A 7814-nucleotide genomic window follows, 5' to 3' on the forward strand; every position below is an offset into this window, starting at 1 on the left:
TAAGCCAACCCCAGTGAACCCTGGTGCCAACCCAGTTCCTATAAACCCAGGTTCCACATCTACCCCCGTGGCCACAGGGTCCAGGCCAACTCCCACAGATCTCAGAACAAGGTTTGCCCCAGTGGACCACAGTACCAGTCTGGCCCCTGTAGACTCAGTGTTAATGGTCACCCCAGTGCCAAGTTGGCCCCCATGAACCCAGGCTTCAAACTGACACCCGTAAACATGGACTCTAGGCCTGCCCCCACAGTCCAAGGCTCCAGGTTTAGCTTCCATAGACACAGGTTCCAGAATGGCTCCCCTGGACCAAGCACCAGGCCAGTCTCTGTGTGCCCAGGCAATATGCACTTTCACTTGTTGATCCAGGCACCACGCCCAAGAACTCCAGAAGCAAGTCTGTCCATGGATCCATACATGGTGGTTTGCTCAGAATCTCTAGATGGATGATTAGTAAAGGGCCTTTCCTGCCAATGCCAGTCTGCAAATAATAGAAAAGGTGCCTATTCCTTCAAATGTGTAGACACTAATGCAAAGCCACAAAGATCACAAATAATCAGGCAAATATGATGCCACCAAATAAATAAAAAGTAACTGACGCTAAAGAAATGGAGATCTATGAATTTCCTGACACAGAATTCAAAATAATTGTCTCAAAGAAGCTCAGTGAGCTCCAAGAGAACAACTAAATGAAATCAGGAAAACAATATGTGAGCAAAAAGAAAAGTTCAACAAAGAGATAGAAACTGGTGTAAGACCATTCTTGCTATAAAGAAATAGCTGAAGCTGGGTAATTAATAAAGAAAATAGGTTGGCCAAGCATAGTGGCTCATGCCTGTAACCCCAGCACTTTGTGAGGCGGAGGTGGGTGGATCACTGGAGGTCAGGAGTTCAAGACCAGCCTGACCAATATGGTGAAGCCTCATCTCTACTAAAAGTAGAAAAATTAGCCAGGCATGGCTAAAAATGTAAAACTTTTGAAAGAAAACACAGGAGAAATGCTTTATGGCAGTGAATCTGGCAATAATTTCTTCAGTATGACACCAAAAGCTCAAGCAACAAAGGCAATGAAAACAAAAATTGACAAATTGGACTATATCAAAATGAAAGACTCTGTGCATCAAAGTATACAATCAATGTAGTAAACAGGCAACCTCTGGAATGCAAAAAATATTTTCAAATCATACATACAATGCAATGTTAATATTCAGAATTTAGAAGTTTTTTGGGGCCTGTTAAAAGAAGAAAAGTAAAAATAAATAAAAATTATTTTAAAATATTCGAAATATATAAAGAACTTCTACAATTCAACAACAATAAGAAAAAAGTAGCCTGATTTTAAAATAGGCAAACAATTTAAATAGATATTTCTCCAAAGAAGATACACAAATGGGCAATAAGAACATGAAAATGTGTTCAATATTACTAATTCTAATTACATATTCAATATTTGCATTAGAGAAATGCAAATCAAAATCACAATGAAATATCACCACATACCCTCAGATGGCTACTCTTTTTTTTTTTTTTTTTTTAAGTTTTTTTTTTTTTTTTTCAATAGGTTTTCAGGAACAGGTGGTTTTGGCTACATGAATAAATTAGTTAGTGATAATTACTGAGATTTTGGTGTACCCATCACCTGAGCAGTGTACACTGTACCCAATGGGTACTCTTTTATCCCTCATCCCTCTCCCACTCTTCCCACCATGTCCCCGAAGTCCATTGTATCATTCTTATGCCTTTGCCTCCCCATAGCTTAGCTCCCACTTATAAGTGAGAACATTTGGTTTTCAGTTCCTCAGTTACTTCACTTAAAATAATGATCTTCAACTTCATCCATGTTGCTGCAAATGCTATTATTTCATTCCTTTTTATGACTAAGTAGTATTCCATGGTGTATATATACCACATTTTCTTTATTCACTCATTGGTCAATAGGCATTTTAGGCTGGTTCCATATTTTTACAATCACAAATTGTGTTACTATAAACATGTGTGTGCATGTACAAGTTGTGCTGCTATGAACATGTGGGGGTTTTTTTCATATAATGACTTATTTTCCTAGAGTAGATACCCAGCAGTGGGATTGCCTGGTTAAATGATAGCTCTACTTTTAGCTCTTTAAGGAATCTCCACACTGTTTTCCATAGTGGTTGTACTAGTTTGCATTCCCACCAACAGTGGAAAACTGTTATCTTTTCACCACATCCACACCAACATCTTATTTTTTTATTTTTTGATTATGGCCATTCTTGTAGGAGTGAGGTGGTATTATACTGCGGTTTTAATTTGCATTTTCCTGATAACTAGTGATGTTGAGAATTTTTTTGCATGTTTGTTGGCCATTTGTATATCTTCTTCTCAGAACTGTCTATTCATGTCCTTTGCCCATTTTTGGTGGTATTATTTGTTTTTTCTTGGAGATTTGTTTGAGATTTTTGTAGATTCTGGATACTAGTCCTTTGTCAGATGCATAGTTTGTAAACATTTTCTGCCATTCTGTGGATTGTCTGTTTATTCTGCTGATTTTTTTTTCTGTGCAAAAGCTTTTTTGGAGTGAGTTTAATAAGTTCCCTTCTATTTATTTTTGGTTTTGTTGTGTTTGCTTTTGGGTTCTTGGTTATAAACTCTTTGCCTAAGCCAATGTCTGGAAGATTTTTACCGATGTTATCTTCTAGAATTTTTACGGTTTCAGGTCTTAGATTTAAGTCTTTGATACATCTTGAGTGATTTTTGTGTAAGGTGAGAGATGAGGATCCAGTTTCATTCTCCTACATTCGACTTGCCAGTTATCTCAGCACCATTAGTTAAATAGGTGCTCTTGCCCCTCTTTATGTTTCTGTTTGCTTTGTCGAAGATCAGTTGGCTATATGTATTTGGCTTTATTTCTGGATTCTATATTCTGTTGCATTGTTCTATGTGCCTTTTTTTATTGCATTTTAGGTTTGAGGGTACATGTGAAGAACATGCAAGATGGTTGCATAGGTGCACACATGGCAGTGTGATTTACTGCCTTCCTCCTCATCACCTATATCTGGCATTTCTCCCTATGCTATCTCTCCCCAACTCCCCACCCCACACTGTCCCTCCCCTATTTCCTCCCAACAGACCCCAGGTGTGATGCTCCATTCCCTGTGTCCATGTGTTCTCATTGTTCAACACCCACCTATAAGTGAGAACATTCGGTGTTGGATTTTCTGTTCTTGTGTCAGTTTGCTGAGAATGATGGTTTCCAGGTTCATCCATGTCCCTACAAAGGACACGAACTCATCGTTTTTTATGGCTGCATAGTATTCCACGGTGTATAATGTGCCACATTTTCCCTGTCCAGTCTGTCATCGATGGGCACTTGGGTTGGTTCCAAGTCTTTGCTATTGTAAACAGTGCTGCAATGAACATTCGTGTGCACATGTCCTTATAGTAGAATGATTTATAATCCTTTGGATATACACCTAGTAATGGGATTGCTGGGTCAAATGGAATTTCTATTTCTAGGTCTTTGAGGAATTGCCACACTGTCTTCCACAATGGTTGAACTAATTTGCACCCTCACCCACAGTGTAAAAGCATTCCTGTTTTTCCACATCCTCTCCAGCATCTGTTGTCTCCAGATTATTTAATGATCACCATTCTAATTGGCAGGAGATGGTATCTCAATGTAGTTTTGATGCATTTCTCTAATGACCAGTGATGATGAGCATTTTTTCATATGTTTGTTGGCCTCATATATGTCTTCTTTTGTAAAGTATCTGTTCATATACTTCACCTACTTTTGAATGGGCTTGTTTTTTTCTTATAAATCTATTTTAGTTCTTTGTAGATTCTGGATATTAGCCCTTTGTCAGATGGGTAGATTGCAAAAAATTTTCCCATTCTGTTGGTTGCCGATTCACTCTAATGACTGTTTCTTTCACTGTGAAGAAACTGTGGAGTTTGATTAGGTCCCATTTGCATATTTTGACTTTTGTTGCCAATGCTTTTGGTGTTTTGGTCATGAAGTCCTTGCCTATGCCTATGTCCTGAATGGTTTTGCCCAGATTTTCTTCTAGGGTTTTTATGGTGTTAGGTCTTATGTTTAAGTCTTTAGTCCATCTGGAGTTAATTTTGGTATAAGGTGTCAGGAAGGAGTATTTTTATACAGTACCATGCTGTTTGGGCAACTATAACCTTGTATTATAGTTTGAAGTTGGGTAATGTGGTGCCTCCAGATTTGGTTTTGTTTTGGGCTTTTTTGTTTGTTTGTTTTTGTTTTGCTTAGTATTGCTTTGGCTATGTGGGATCTTTTTTGGTTTCATGTGTATTTTAAGATTATTTTTTTTATTTCTGTGAAGTGCCTACTCTTAAAAAATAAAAATTTAAAAAGCACAGAATATAGCATGGGTTAGTGAGGATGTCTAAAAATTGGAAACTTGTCCATTGCTAGTAGAAATGTAAAATGGTGCAGCTGCTTAGGAAAACAGAATAAGATGCTTCAAATAATTAAAAATGGAATTACCATATATTCAACAATCCTAGTTCTGGCTACATATCAAAAAAATTGAAAGCAGTTTCTCAAAAAAAAAAATTGTGCACCTATGTTCATAGCAGCATTATTTAGAGTAGCCAAGAGTTAGAAGTAACCCAATCCATCAATAAATGAATAGACAAATAAAATATGACATATACATAAAATTGAATATTACTCAGCCTTAAAAAGTAATAAAATTCTAACACATGCTCAACATGACTGAACCTTGAGGGCATTATCCTAAATGAAAGAAGCTAGTCACAAAAAAGCAACTATCATATGATTCCGCTTATATGAGGTATGTAGAGTGATCAAATTAAAAGGTACTGAATGTATTATAGTGATTTCCTGGGACTGGAGGGATTGGGAAATGGAAAGTTGTTTAACAGGCTCATGATTTCAGTTTTGCAAAATAAGATAGTTCTGGAGACTGGTTTTACATCGATGTAAATATACTTAACACTACTGAACTATACACTTAAAAATGGCCAAAATGGCAAGTTTTATGTCATGTGTATTTTACCACAATTAATTTTTTTTACTTTTAGAAAGAAGTCTAGGTTGACATGTTTCCTTATACTTAAAATGTATTGTTTTCATATTCTCTGGCCTCTATTATTGCTGTTGAAATACTTGCTGTAAGTATATAACTAGTTTGTCTTTTCTCTTTGGCTGCTTTAAACTTTTTTATTTTTAAAGTTTTTTCCCAGCTTTACTTTAATTATTTTATTTTATTTTCCAAATTGGCAAATAATAATTGTACATATTCATGGAGTATGCCATGATGCTTTAATACATATAACATATAGTGATCAGATCAGAGTAAATATCTTATCTATCATATCAAAAACATCTATCATTTCTTTGTGTTGGAAATGTTTGATATCCTCTTTCTAGCTATTTGAAACTGTCTATTGCCATTAACTATAATCATCCTACAGTGGTATAGAACACTAGAATTTATTTCTCCTATCTAGCTATAATTTTGTATCCTTTAACAAAGCTTTTTCTATCCCTCCTTTCCTTCTACACTTTCCAGGCCTCTATCCTTTATCCTACTTTTTAATTCAATGAAATCAACTTTTTTTAGCTTCCACATATGAGTGAGAATGTGGAATATTTAATGTTCTGTTTTTGGCTTTTTCACCTAACAAAATGTCCTCCAGTTTCATCTTTGCTGCCACAAATGACAAGGTCTCATTCCTTTTTTAGGGGCCAAATAAAAGTCAGTTGTGTATGTATACCACATTCACTTTATTCATTCATTTATTGTTGGACACCTAGGTTGATTCCGTATCTTGGTTATTGTGAATAGTACTGCAATAAATATGAAGGTGCAAGTGTCTCTTTGATATAATTATTCCCTTTCCTTTGGATAAATTTCCAGTAGTGGAATTGCTGGATCATATGGTAGTTTTATTTGTAGTTTTTCAAGGAACCTCCATACTGTTCTCCATAGTAGTTGTATTAGTTTACAACTACTATTAGTGAATAAGAATTCCCGTTTCTTCATACCCTCACTAGCATTTGTTACCTTTTGTCTTTTTTATAATAGCAATCCTAACTGGGGTCAGATGATACCTTATTTTGGTATTGATTTGAATTTCCCTGATAATTAATGATATTGAGCATTTTTTATATATATTTCTTTACCATTTATATGTCTTCTTTTGAGAAATGTCTGTTCAGATCATTTGTCCATTTTTACTCAACTTGTTTACTTATTTATGTATTATATATTTTTGCTATTGAGATGTTTGAGTTTCTTATATGTTCTTAATATTAATTCTCAGATGAGTAGTTTACAAATATTTTCTCACTTTCTGTAGGTGTTCATCTCACTCTCTTGATTGTTTTCTGTACTGTGCAGAAACTTTATAGTTTGATTTAATCCCATGTATTTATTTTTGCTTTTTTGTCTGTGCTTTTGAGGTCTTATAAAATCATTTCCCAGATCAATGTCCTGATGCATTTTGCCCATGTTTTCTTCCAGCAGTTTTGTTATTTGGGGTCTTACATTTAGATTTTTGATCCACTTTTAGTTGATTTTTTGGGGTATGAGAGGTGGGAATCTAGTTTATTTTTCTGTATATGGATACCCAGTTTTCTCAGAACTGTTTATTGACAAAACTGTTCTTTGTTCAATGAATGTTCTTGGCTTCTTTGTCAAAAATCAGTTGACTACACATAAGTGGATTAATTTCTGGGTTCTGTATTCTGTTCCATTGGTCTATGTGTCTGACTTTATGCTTAGTACCATGCTGCTTTGGTTACTACAGCTTTGTAGTGGGTCTGATAATATGATACCTCTAGTTTTGTTCTTTTTTCTCAGGATTGCTTTGGCTAATGCGGGTCTTTCATAATTTCACACAAATTTAGAGTATTTTTTTATTTCTGTGAATAATGTCCTTAATATTTTAATAGGGGTTGCATTGAATCTGTAGATTGCTCTGGGTTGTGTTGTCAATTTAACAATATTGATTACTCTGATCCATGAGCATGGCATGTCTTTCCATTTGTTGTATCCTCTTTAATTTATTTGATTCATGTTTTGTGATTTTCCTCATAGCGCTATTTCATTTACTTAAGTTTGTTCATAGGTATTTTTTGTAGCTACTGTAAATGAGATTGCCTTCTGGAATTCTTTTTCAGCCAGTTCATTGTTCATGTATAGAAACACTACTGACTTTTGTATATTAATTTTGTATTCTCCAATTCTATGAATTTATCGGTCCTAAGAGTTTTTTGGTAGAGTCTTTAGGTTTTTCAATATGTAAGAACATGACATCTGCAAGCAGGGAAATTTTCATTACCTCCTTTCCAATTTGGATTCCCTTTCTTTCTGTCTCTTGCTTAATTGCTCTAAGACTTCTAGTACTGTGTTGCACAAGTGGTAAGTGTTGGCCTCCTTGTCTTGTTTTTGTTCGGTAAGATGTTAGTTTTGGTTTGTCATATATGTGGCCTTTATTATGTTAAGGTATTTTCCTTCTATACCCAATTTATTAAGAGTTTTTATCATGAATGGTTATTGAATTTTATCAGAAAATTTTCTGTGGCTATTAAAATAATCATATGAATTTTGTCTTTATTCTATTCATGTGATATATACGGTTATTGATTTCCGTACATTGAGCCATCCTTGTATTCCTGGATAAATTCCACTTGATTTTGGTGTTTTATTGTTTGTTTGTTTTTTGTTTTTTGATGTGTTTTTGGATTCAGTTTGCTAATATTTTGTTGAGAATTTTTGCATTTATGTTCATCAGGGATATTGGCCTGTAGTTTTGTTGTTGTTGTTGCTGCTGCTGTT

The sequence above is a fragment of the Cebus imitator genome, unplaced genomic scaffold, assembly GCF_001604975.1.
Source record: "Cebus imitator isolate Cc_AM_T3 unplaced genomic scaffold, Cebus_imitator-1.0 Scaffold63, whole genome shotgun sequence".
Classification (NCBI taxonomy): Eukaryota; Metazoa; Chordata; class Mammalia; order Primates; family Cebidae; genus Cebus; species Cebus imitator.